At 46.2% G+C, this 13263-nt stretch overlaps 1 long non-coding RNA gene across 2 annotated transcripts in view; it reads right to left on the bottom strand.

The window, feature by feature from the left end:
* Positions 1-11187, bottom strand: part of LOC146860121 (uncharacterized) — a 234414-nt gene extending 223227 nt beyond the window's left edge. For both annotated transcript variants that reach the window (XR_014979100.1, XR_014979101.1), the window contains exons 1-4: positions 11079-11187; positions 10769-10837; positions 10294-10352; positions 10135-10185 (exon numbers count right to left, since the gene is read on the bottom strand). This is a non-coding gene — a long non-coding RNA (uncharacterized LOC146860121). The remainder of the gene's footprint in view (positions 1-10134; positions 10186-10293; positions 10353-10768; positions 10838-11078) is intronic.
* Positions 11188-13263: the final 2076 nt, after the last annotated feature.

The raw sequence follows: 13263 nt of genomic DNA, 5'->3' as shown, positions 1-13263 counted from the left end.
ATAAATGGAGATCATCCATATACCGCAGCCAAGTACCCCAATTGATGGAAAAAGGGGTTGTTATGGTAGATGAATCATTCCTCAAATTGGGCCATATACAGCACTGCTAGCTCTGGAGCGAAGGGACAACCCATGGCTGATTTGTCAATAAAATTCCTCCCCGTATTTGAAATAATTCTTTTTAAGAGCAAACCTTGCTAGATTTTTGATTAATTCAGTCGGAACTTGATAGGGTCTTGGTTCAAGGTAGAGCTCAATTGCTACTAACCCCTCATCTTGGGGAATTTGAGTATAAATAGAAATGACATCCAGAGTAAATTTTCAATGTTAATGATGAAATCCACTGTGTGTTGGAGATATGATGGAACCTGCTTCATGAACACGAGTTTGACTATCACCCCAGTGTGCTGTCCTGTCGGACCTCCCACACTCTATAGTCCCATGCTTTGTAATGTAACGACTTTCATAATGGTTTCTGGATGGCAGCCCTTTAATTATGTTGTTGACAGTTATTATATTGTAAATGTTTACTTTATTGGTGTATTTGCTTCTATCCTCCTTCTTTTTCCTTTGGAACAATCCCACTGTCGGCCTATCGCACTGGCCACATAAGACTGTTTTCAACATTTGTTAATCTCAGGGCAATCAGACCTGGGTGGCTTTAATGTTATAGGCGATGTCATCATGTGGTATTGGGCACCTTTTTCTCTCTCCTTTTTAGGTCTCGCTGAGCCCAGCGCATGCGCTGGCTCGGAGAGACATTTTGTATGTGAGTTTTCAAAGTGCTGCTGGCTGGCCTAGCGCTTGTGTTCACGCGACCGTGCACGCGCAAACCGCTAGCCTTCAGCAGCACTTTGCAAACTCGTGCGCGATCGCGATCACTTTCGCTTTCAGATCGATCGCGATGACGTACGCTTTCAATGCTTGTTTAGACTTAACTTTTGAGTCTCTTTCCCCGTACAGCGGTACTGACGGAGGTAGTGTCAGAGACACTTTAACTTGTACGTTATTCCTGTACTTTTTTACCTCCAGCTTGGATATTTTTAGTAACTGTCTACATTAAAAAAGTAGTTGTATTGAATTAGCGACAAAGACTTCTTTTTCCTTGGCCAGACTCAAACCCAAGACGCTCATTAACAAATAAAGAGTATTTAAGACATTTCCCTTTGTGCGCGGAGGATGTGTAATAACTTCTCCCACACACAGGCATGAAAGCTCATGCTAACAGTTCAGAGACAGGTTCAAGCCTCCTCCTCAAGGTGAACCTGTTGATAAGGACAACCCTGCGCTATCTGCCTTTCGCCACAAGATTGGAATACACCTGCTACACCACTCCCTGTTGTACACACAATCATATTGTTTCCTTCCTTTTGCAGGCCAGAGGATCACAAAGACGCTATGAGAGACAGCCTTGATGCTAAGTTGATGTGTTGAAACACATCGAAATACGATCTGCTGTAACATGAGTAGTTAATCCACAACAGTACTGTTGCGAAAATGTAATATGTAATTGAAAATATTGTTGGTTTTTTTGACAGTATGTTATGTCATGTACCTTGAGAAAATGGAAAAATATGAAAAGACCAATAAAGATATTTAAACAAAAAAAAAATGAAAGGTTTCAGAAACAATCCACATACTGTGCAATAGGTTAAAGCACTGAGTCACTCCCTGAGACTATCGGCCGGCCTGGAGGCGTTGTTTCATTTTTATTGATTTTCAGAAGTAGATAAAGTACCGGTATCCTCGGGTCAACTTTGTTTAAAATTCACATTATTTTGGTCTGATGTAGCCTTGATCAAGTGCTGCTTTCAGGATGACTGAAAGCTCCCCTTGAATATCTTTGTTAGGGTGACCTGGGATTCTTGGTTGAGAACCTGTCTCTCACCTTCTTTCTTGTAATCATCAGCTGCCCAAATCACAATCGCACCGCCTTTATCGGCTTGCTTGATTACCATAGTCATCTCTCTGTAATTTCTCTAATGCCTTACGTTGGTCCTTTGTGATGTTACTTTTAACAAAGTCTTTTTTTCGCTCAAATTCTCTTATGGCTGAAAGGACAGACTGTTCATACTAACTTCTTTTGGGATACTTCTTTGGTGGAGGGCAAAAGGTAGATTTATTTCGAGACCCGTTACTTCGTTATTTTGAGAAGAATTATGTTCAAGAAAAAAGGCTTTTAGACTTATTTTTCAGCAAAATTCCAGAGCTCCTGCTTTTAGTCCAACAAAGTTTGTATTCCTTGAAGGGACAAAAGGCAGACCTTTGCTGAGTATGTTTCTTCAATTGTCGACGAGGGTCTTTGGGATAAATTGAAAATTGGTGAGTTTATTGACTTTTGTACAATTGTCGCCGAGTTTTCATCTCCTATGGTTGGTTGTTGTATCTGTTTTTTTCTCTGCCTCTCTGCTGGCCTCTTCCTAAAAACGTCAGTTGTTTTTTCTGATTTATATTTGGATTAGAAGACCCTTCACCGCGGTCAGAATCTCCAGGGGACTACGATGAATAAGTTTCTGAATATGTGATAAATTGGTGTTTTGATCGTCCTTGGAATTCAGGAAGGAATCTTTTAGAATCTGGGCGAGTGTAGAAATCACCCTTCATATAAGGATACACATTATCTAGATTAAATGATTTTTTTGTCTTTTTCAAATTTACTTTTCTTCTGATTGATGGTGAAATCTGCGATTTCTTGTTCAGTTTTTTCAAGGAGAGTCTTGGCTTCTGAAACTTACTGATTGTTCTTGATTTCTTTTTCTAATAGTGAGATCTCATCCAGTTGTTTTTTTTAAAAAAGTTGGTGTGCTGTTTCAATCTATAGAACCATTAACTCACGGCTATATCCTTTGCGGTATTCAGGATCCTCAATTCATACTTTCTGGCAGCACAATTACAGTGGCTGTCCTACTGGACGGCAGGCAGACACATAGGAGAGACATACACAGCGACCGGCCAGGTACCCATCCCAGAACTCCGCCGCCTGCTACTAGCAGGCACTAAACCAAGGCGTACATACCCCATACAAGTAGTGGTGGCGCGCAAATGCATGCAACGGATACACCGTATGTCGGCAGAGATGCCTCCGTATTCCCCCCTGCTGCCTCTAGTCGGCTGGCCCAAGCAAGAGACATATTACACAACTAACATGCTTCACACATGGACAGACCACGGCCTAACCGAAATAGATTCTCTGTTTGAGGACGGACAGCTTAGACCAGCTTATGGATGACTATGAACTCCCCCCTGGCCAGTTTGTACTTCACCGCCAACTCCTAGAAAGCTACCGATCATACCACGACCTATCGACGGGGGAGCCAGTAACTCACCCGGTCATCCACACGATCATACGCATGGGGCGACACCTGACCACATGGCTCTATAAAGCCATTCGGGAGCTCATAAACAGACCCCTGGAGGCCCTGCGAGCCACTTGGGAGGAGGAGTTAGGGCCCCAAATACACGAGAAAGAATGGGAGATGGCCCTCGAATACCCCAAGAAGGTGTCCAAAAATGCACGTTTTAAAAATATACAATTCTAAATCCTACACAGGGCATATCAAACCCCAGCACGCCTCCAAAGATTTTACCGAGACACCCAGTTCCTCTGCCCCAGATGCCGATCACGGGATGCAGATTTCTACCACATGTTCTGGGGTTGCCCCACACTACAGCCGTATTGGAACAATGTTCACAAGACACTCAGGGATCTCACGGGGCTTTCACACCTGAACACCTGGGAAGCCTGTGCATTAGGTATCTTCCGGAAACAGAAGCAACACAAAGTATCCATCCGCTTTATCTCACTGGCAATTTTTCTGGCTAAAAGAAGTATAGCTATGCATTGCCGATCCCCCACGGGTCCCCCGATTGCGGCATGGATGGGAGCAGTACACAAATGGGCGACGGTGGAGGAAGACATATTAAGGGAGGAGGAGGTGAAGGTGATACGTAAGCACCTCTATGGGATGGACCTTATTACTACACCTTTCCAACAGCCACTAAACCACGACGACCCTGTTGGTTCCCCACACACCCCAGTTCACCCATACGCGCAAGCCCGACCAAAAGCACACACGCCAACTCTCCTCAAATACGTAACGTTGCTAGATATTATCGACACAAACCTCACAGGATTCAAAGACAAGGCATAAGGGCTAGATCAACCAGCTCCCCCGCCCCCTCCAGCAGTACTCAGACATACCAACCAGCGAGATGCGCACCAACCCTGACACCTCGTCCGATATATGTACCCTGGATTCCATGAACGTTATCCCAGTTTTGCATCCTCGTTCTACATAGGATGTGTTTAGCGTAAGACCTGTAATAAAGACAGGATACATGTCTACTTAATGCGAGGATAGCAATGTCCAATGATGTATTATGCACGAAATGAAGTCAAATTACTTGTATCTTAACATAATCTGTCTTTTGTAATATGAAAATGCCAATTAAAACATTTAAAAATAAATAAATCAGGATCCTCAATGAAGATGACAGGGATATTACGAATTTGCAACCCCCATGGAATTGGGCCTGCTTTTAGATGTTCAAGGAGAAAATGACCATGCAATTTAGCCCTAACTTGTTTCTTTTTGAGTCTCAACAATTTATCTGACTCATGTTGCTTTTTTGGCTGTGGAACTTAAAGTAACAGATGTAAAAAGTGAAGGTGCTGTATTTAGCTTTTGGATTGTGTCCTCTTTATAGGACATTGTGTTCTGTTCTCACATTATTTATTATTACAAGACTTTCTATAAGTGGCATTTCTAAAATAAAAACGTGGAATCCAACTTCACCTGTAAGGAGGATTTATCATTACTATTCTAAACATACTATACACGGCAACGCTACTCCTTTTTGCTCAGGAATTACCACTATAAAGTATATAAGTATATTATATATAAGTGAATTCCCAGTGCTAGCCTATGAGATGAATAGGCCTCACAGTACTGAGAAACAAAGTGGGCTGTTTGTCACTACCAGGACATGCAAAACATAAAAGTACATGCCCCACCTTTTACGTACACAGCACCCTGACCATAGGGCTTTCTAAGGCATACCTTGGTGGCTACGGAGCCGTTGATAGTGGACGCGTGAGCTGAGAGCTCTGCGCCAGCCACCTCATTTCTCCTGAATAACAGTGACTCTGCTCGTGCCCGGGGACGAACCCTTGGAGGCCCGACATGCCTGGAGACCGTGGATCAGCAGGGCATGTCTTGAATGCCCTGAGGGATGCTTGTGGGGCTCCGGATGTAATCGGCCGAACTGACGCATCAGACGACATAATGGCGGCCGGAGCCTAGAACAAGGAGCTGGGCCTGACTAGGAGAACGGTACCAGTGGGGGCTGTGAGAACTGGGAGGTGACCCTGGACGCCAGCCGCAGTGACGGAGTCCCCGAGACCCGCGCCAAAAGCCCCATACCTGACCGGTTGCAACGAAGGTTGATGGAGCCTGAGGCCTAGCGGGAGACACACCCGTTTCTGTGACAGGGAGGCGTTCGAGATCGGGCTGCACTCTGGGACGGAAGGCGGCCGCTCCGGAGAACAAGGAGGTGAGCGCTGCGGCACTGTGTGGGTGGTCCCCTCATATTGGATTCCACACACAGTGATATGCCCTCCCCCTAGAGGCAGATATCGGGTCCGAGAGACGGCTGGTGAGTGTGGAACATTCAGCTACCTTCACTAAAGGGGGACCCTTACGCTGCCGAGTGAAAGATAGGCCGGACTGGGGTAGGCAGCGGGGAGGGACATAAGAAGCGCCTTGGACACATTAGGTCCCTGGCTTCCTCCCCCCGTAATAAGGCGGCAGGAAAGATACTGGCTGTGAGTAGACCGGGCTACGATAACGCCAGAACAATCAGCATTGGGCCTGCTTCCTGAGCTGGGAGAGCCGGGAGGCCAGAAGCAAGGCCCTGGCTCTGACGGCCTCCGAAATCACGGAATAGACTCAACTTCGGAGGTGGGGAAGTCGAGGGTTTGATGGGCACACCAGTTGGACAAACCCGATGGTGTTCTGAGCTTAGTTACTGGTCAATTAACTGAAATCAGTACCATGGAGGGATTGAACTGGTACCATTCCAAAGAGAAATCAAGGGCGCATGGACCACCAGGCAGACACCGAACAGAATACTCCATACCGAAGTAGCAGGAACGCTACAAACTTCCAGTTTACTTGTGTCTCCCTGAGACCCTATCACAGAACGCAGCTGGCAATGAGTGAACGAGGATGACATTTGAACAGGACACGGGCAGGCGAACCATTGAAACACTGCCATCGTGAACTGCGAAATATTACACTAAGCGGTTACGAGCTGTGGGGACACCCCTGTTCTAGGATTCACCACGACTTTTCTACCTGCATAACTGACTCGGCACACTGCTGCGTCATCTGGGGTAGTGCAGTAGAGGGCACACAGGTGTTCCTGGTTCCACCCCCCTCCCTAATCCGAGTCACTTCATTACACCGTGACCCACATTGCTGGCAACTCAAAGGGAATCGTTACAGTCGGACAGAGATCCTGGTGGGACGCAGCATTGGTGAAAGTGGGAGTAGAGTGGCCAAGGTGACTGACGGAGTGCCCTAGAATTGTACTCACCACATAAGGGGCCACCACAAGCGCACATAGAACGTAGGGGCGGAAGTTCTCAACACATTCTGGAGCGGGGTAAAGCAGAGTCACTGGCGACTGAGCCCCACCAGCCCAGAGCAAGACGCACAAGATCTGTAGTCGGCGGACATACGGCACAGGACATGGGAAAGCCTAAGGGGAAACAGGTGGGGCCTCCCCCGGAACAAGATGACAGTGCTACTGAATCAGTACTTAAAGAAACTGTTGAAGATCTACAGGAGGTGCCGGTACATCAACAATTGGCTAAGATTTTAGAAGCCATTGCTGACACCAAAGCGACGCTGCACTAAGACATCAGCACGGTGGCGGTGGGCCTGGGCCTGTTGCAGGCAGAACACGCCAAACTATCAGACATGGTGAAACAATCCGAAACGACACTAGAAGTGCTAGCCCCGGCGCAACAGGTATTGGCTGCGAAGGTCGATGAACTGTCCAGCAGGATCGGTGTCCTGGGGCGGCGGGCAGAGGACGCTGAAGGAAGAAACCGAAGGAACAATGTGAGGGTTTTGGGGCTGCTTGAAGGGGTGGAAGGGCAGGACATGATTGCATATTTTGAGACCTGGCTCAAAGAGGTGGTGGCACCAGAGGGCCTGTCACAATTCTGCACTTGGAAAGAACTCATAGGGTGCCAGCTAGACAGCCGGCTCCGGGAAGACCGCCACGTCTTGTGGTAGCCAGATTACTTCATTTTCGAGACAGGGACCTGTTGCTACAAAAGGCCCGTACAGATGGGCCATATATAGTGGAGACAATAAGGTGTCCCTGTTCCCAGACAACACTCTAGAAGTCCAAAGACGTCGTACTACTTTCTTAGTGGTCAAGAGAGCCTTGCGAGAGGAGGGAGTCCGAAACTCGCTGATGTTCTTGGCTCGGAGAATAATGGTGGACAGAAAAACACAGTTCTGTGAAGACCCTAAGTCTGCCTGAGACTGGATTGAGGCATATAAATGGAAGGGAGCCAGGCACCCCGAGATGGGAAGCAACTGACGGAGAAGAAAGAACCAGGCAAATGACTCGGGAGGCGCCAATACCGAAGCGTTACGGGAGAAGCCAAGCCCGTCAAAGACGGCAGCGGAGAGAGCGGACGCTCTGCAGGCAGTTGCGGAAATGATGCAAGTCCGGGCGTCATCACTGGAAAAGAGATCGGAGTCAAAATGTGGAACTGATGAGTCGGAATCAGACACATCCCAAAACTGCAGTGTCGGCATGCCAAATGTGACTTCTCAGACAGCAGATGGGATTTTTGGAAAAGTGTTTGAGGGGCGGGGTGGTTTAATTTCCACCCTCTCCTCCTTGTTCTTTCTTTACCTACCTTATGAGGGGGATTATTCATGTTTGCACATGTGCAGGTGTGGTCCTCTTCTTTGAGAGAGAGGAGGGGGAGTGGGGCAGAGGGGTGGCTGGGGGACGCTCCCGTGCAAGGTATTTTTCACGTCCGAATCGTACTTGGCCGTTTACACGGTACTTGTACGATTCGTACGTAAAAAAATACGGATACGAGTCGGACGGTAAATTTTTTTGACGGATCGGAATCGGCACCCAAATGTTAAAGTAACATAGTTAGGGGAATTTCTCAGTGACAACATTAACATTTTGAACTAAAAGAAAAAAACACAAAAATTCAGCAGGTATAGTTAGCAGCGCTAACTATAACTTGCGCCCTCAATATGCACTGCTTATGACATCACTCATGACATGCTCTATGACATCATTTATGACATCCCTCATGATGTCACTGATGACATCATCCAATGAGTGTGTTAGGTTGTGGCTACAGGACCCGGGGAACAAAGTACCTTTCCTGGTCGCAGCCAACTAAGTGATTTAATGTCGAGCCCTTCAGGCAAAGGATGCATCGATTTTCTCCACACAGTGAAGGCTATGCATCAGTTCCGAAGACTGGTACTGGAGTCGAGAGGCGTAGAGCGATGCGCTAGATTCTGCCACGTACTTGAGGGGATACATCAGTCGCACCAAGCTGCAGTGGTGGTAACAATCTGTCTGATGCGTCAATCTCTGAAGGCAAAGCACTGATTTAAAGGCCGTGCGCTGATTTTACTATTGTAGCTGTGTGGATGCGCTGGTTTTGCTACACGCAGGTAGGACCTGCCTCAATTTTGTAGCAAGACAGCTGCCGCACCCACTTCTGAGATCTGGAACTGGAGAGGCACCTCAGGCAAGGGTAGGACAGAGTCCAGCAGAATTGCAGGCAGTCATTTGTGTCCCTGAGGCTTAAAAAAACAGAAGGCAATCCCTTGGAGATCACTTTGGATGGAAGGCAGAGTTCAGCTCTCCTTCAGCAGAACCAGAGAGCAGCATGCAGCCGTCCTTCCAGAAAAGTAGTTCAGTTGAATTCTTTAAGCAGCACAACATTTCCTCTGACAGAGGTCCAGTTCACGATCCAGAAGGGTCTGATTTGATAATGCTAGAGCCCTGGTATGTATACCCAAAAGTGCTTTTGATGTATGGGGTGACTTCAAAGGAACTGTCTGAAGTGCACAAGGATCCTTTTCAGCCCTGTCATCAGACTACCAGTAGGGGGTAAATCAGCTCTTTGGGTGAGGGTAGGACACAACCTATTCAGATGTCAGCCCCCTCTCCCCCTTCCTGCATAGGAAGTTTATCAGTATGCAGATGAATCTCTTGTCCCTCCCATCCATTTCTCTGTTGTGACTGTCTAGCAGGAATGCACAAAGTGTAGCTGTTGCCCAGACGTGTATTGGAGACATGCTGTCAGGCACAAAGACTTATAAGCATAGAGAAATGTCCACTATCTAATAGTAAAAAACTAACTAAGGTTTGGGCCTATTTAACGTCAGCAAGTTTAGGCCACTACAACATCAAAAGAACAAATAAACGCCAGTGCTGACTCTGTTTAAATAACACAATTATTTCAATTGTGATCATTCAACTCAATTACTATGATCACCCTTTAATTTGCCATTGTACATAACAAATTGTTAATACCATTTTGCGTACAACTGTCAATGACAGAAGAACAACATCTTCGTATCACAAGTACAGTGTCATATATTACATAACCCACATCAAATAAACATCAACCCATTGAGACAAAAGTGAATTAATATGTAGACAAAAAACACATAACAAACCTCATGTAACATTCAATATATCAGTTGTGAATTTGAAAGCAACCAAAGGGGCAAAAGGATGAAATGCCCTTACTGAATGCCCACTTTATTGGCTTATAACCGAGGAGTGTCAAATTAGCCTTTTCCTTTAGTTTAAGGCCTCTAGTAGAGATTAACGTAAACAATTTATTGTCAACCAACAAATCCCTGTAAGTCTGTATTTCTCTTTATCATGGATACACTCCCTAGATATCAAGCTGTTGATGCGTTTGAACCCAGCGTTGATTTGGGATTCTCTTCAGAACCCATAACTGTAGGAAACTGAAAACAATACATACACAAAACCGGTTGATAAAAACTCTGAATAATTCTAGGTGTGGGTTTTTAATTAGCACCTCCATTCTTAACTTACATAGGCTTTAGTAGTGTCCTATGACAGGAGTCTTCTTGCCCGTGTTGTTTTCTGAATACAAACAAATACATAAAAAATAATAAATAAAAAAGGACAAGAGGCTCATTTTAGATCAAATATAACCATTATTTCCAGCGAGCAGACAATTTGTGTACTCACTGGTCTGTTTTTTTGTTGAGGCACGGACATATAGATCAATCATGTCTCCTTTCAAATATCTGTGGAGATGAAATGGCACACTTGGTTGAGAAGAGGGATTGGAGGGGCATATTTTACATTATTTTAAATAAAGGGAGGAAGGAAGCTCGTTATTTAGTTTTCAACATCCTCTGTGGTTTAAAAGTGAATTCCGCTCATTATTTTGTTTGAAAATTGTAGGGCAAGCTTAAACACGGATCTGGAGTTTGAAATAGATTCCAATCACTTTCAGGAAATTAAACAAGGGAGCACGTCATTTTGATTTAACATTGTAGTGCAAGTTTAACATTTTGTGGCTCGCAGAAAATAATAAAGGTATTACACTCCCTTTGGTTAAGTTACTTTGAGTGCAGCACGTCTGTAATGATTTAGAATTGTAGCGCAAGCTTAAACAGCGTTCTGTAGCTGGAAAGAATGGTAAATGAATTCCACTCACTTTGGTGACGTTATTTGCAGTGCAGCCCTTCAGCTTTTATTTCGTAATGAATTTCTTTCCGTCTTGGCTCTGAAACACAAGTGTGGCCATAATGAATATTCAGGGAAAGAATGCATTAATTGTTACATTGTAACTGCTGCGCTTATTCAGTGGTGGAAGACGCCGGATATGTTTGGGTGGTAGATTTCCCACAGAATGACAAGACGACTAAAATATTGGCGTAGAACAAATGTGTGACCTGCTCAAACTGCTGTTTCATTTTCGTACCCACTTCAATAACATTTTAAATTGAGTAAAACACACCGCTTACTTAAAACGTGTTGATTAACGTCTCTAAGTTATTCCTGCTTTTGCTCACGCCACGTCACAAACTGTTATTCCGTTCTTTCTAAGGCCCTTCTTTTATGTTGGCATAATTGTCTTTGCTTTGAAATCGTCAGGCCAATGGAAAGGGCTAAAGAGCTCAACCCAAGTTTCCATTGATCTAATGCATTATGGGATTTGTAGTGGTCACATTAGTGAAGCAGGTTTAACAATATATACCAATGGATTTCTCAAGGTGTTTGTTGATGAGTAAGCTGGTTGACAGTAGCGGTCAAATTATAGGATGTGGGCAGCCCAATTAACTACTCGTTTTTGATCCCAACATTTATAAGCATGCTGTGTGTATTGCAGTGCGTAAAGTGTAGTGTGACTTCTACCCGGCTTTTTCTGCAAAACACAGGGTGCAGCTTTTACTTCTAAGTGCATGTGATATATGGAAAAGGTGTGGAGTCATTGTTCTTCATATGGCTTCTCCCATCTCTCTGGTCATTTCCTCATTGAATGGAAACATCTTTTCGCACACAGGACTTCGTGTTCAAGTACCTATCAGTCCGCTAGGACTCTCAAACTTGACGAGTTGTTTCTGAAAGAAACCAAGATCTAGCTACTTAAATTCCGAATTATCGTCATTTCATTCAGCCCATCTATAACAGTGTTGAAGCGAAGGATAAGGAATGCCTCTTTTTTTTTCAATTTCTCAGTGTTCCCTTCTCTGGGATCCAATTATATGGCTGTGAATACCGTCCATCGAAAATCATTTTCAGAACGCTACTTCTCACTGAAGTGGTTCACTAATGGAGCTGTCATGGCTTTTCGACGTATACAGGATTTGTGCTGGATGATTCGTTGACGGCTCTCTTGATTAGTCTTCCCTGTAAATAGGTTATTGCATCGGCAAATGATGCCATAAACTACATTTATAGTTTTGCAATTAGAGAAGATGGTGTAGAGTTCTAGACTCCGGGATAAGTCCCTGCGTGTGGGCAAGGCCGTACACTCGCTGCACATAAGGGAGGCCACACTCGTGTTACATGACTACTGGCCACAAGACCCCGAGCGGTCTTGGCCACCTTTATTTATCCCCTCGGGCGTGCCCGCCCTCGGGGGTGCGTGGATGCGTACGACGTGCGTGGACGGGCCGGGTGGCTCCGCCACTACATCCCTCCATTGTTTTAGATATAGCAACCTTCCACAGGAGGGACGTGTTAGTCTTTCGGGGCACACCACGCAAAGTCCTTTAGTCTCTGGCTGGGGGTCGGGTTCGGCCGGAGACCATACCTCTGGCTCCGGGAGTTGTTTCCTGATTCTGACCCTTTGCCTTCTCTTTCCGGTGCCGGGGCAGCTTCTTCTGTATCCCTTGTGTTCTCGGCTGCCCCTGGTCCACCATCGAGTTGTGGTTGTGTCAACTCCGACTGATTTCTCAAACCCTCAGTGTGACTAATTTCTTCCCTACGTTCCAGCTCTCTCTCCGGCTGACCAGCTTCTGTTCCGTCTCTGGGGACTAGCTTGAACCAGGACACATTTCTTGTGACTATCCGAGTTCCACGCTGGGCTGAGACCATGGTTCCTCGTGTGTTGACCACCTCCCACACTTCTGGTTCGAATGGGGTGCGAAACTTCCAGCTGGGGTGGCGATCTTTTACTACGACTTTGTCTCCGACCTGAATGCCTCTGGACTGCGCCCTTCGCGCTTGACTCGCTTTGTCATTGGATCTCTTCCTCCGTGCTTGTGCTGCATCTTGATCCAGCTCGGGCGGATTCCATGACCGGTCCGCGGGCACGCTATCTCTCGGGGCCCGTCGAAACAGCAAATGTGCTGACGCACACCGGGTAGTGCAGTGCGGAGTTTGGCGATACGCGCAGAGGAACTGCGACCGACACTGCTCGGCATCATCCCCCTTCTCCACTCCGATCCTGAGGGTTCGGTTCAGGGTGCGCATGAATCGCTCCACCTCTCCGTTCGCTTAGGGCCACTGCGAGGTGATCTTCCGATGCCGGATGCCACGGGAGGCCACGTACTCCTGGAAGTCTCTGCTTTGGAATAGTGGACCATTGTCCGACTTGACCTCCTCCGGCAGACCCAGCATGGCAAAGGTGCGGTCCAGTCGACGGCACTATCTCTACCACTGGGAACTTTGAGTGGGCATCAATCAGCACCAGTGTGTTCCGTC

The sequence above is a fragment of the Triturus cristatus genome, chromosome 3_1, assembly GCF_964204655.1.
Source record: "Triturus cristatus chromosome 3_1, aTriCri1.1, whole genome shotgun sequence".
NCBI classification, from domain to species: Eukaryota; Metazoa; Chordata; class Amphibia; order Caudata; family Salamandridae; genus Triturus; species Triturus cristatus.
This window is presented reverse-complemented; position numbering and strand designations above follow the sequence as displayed.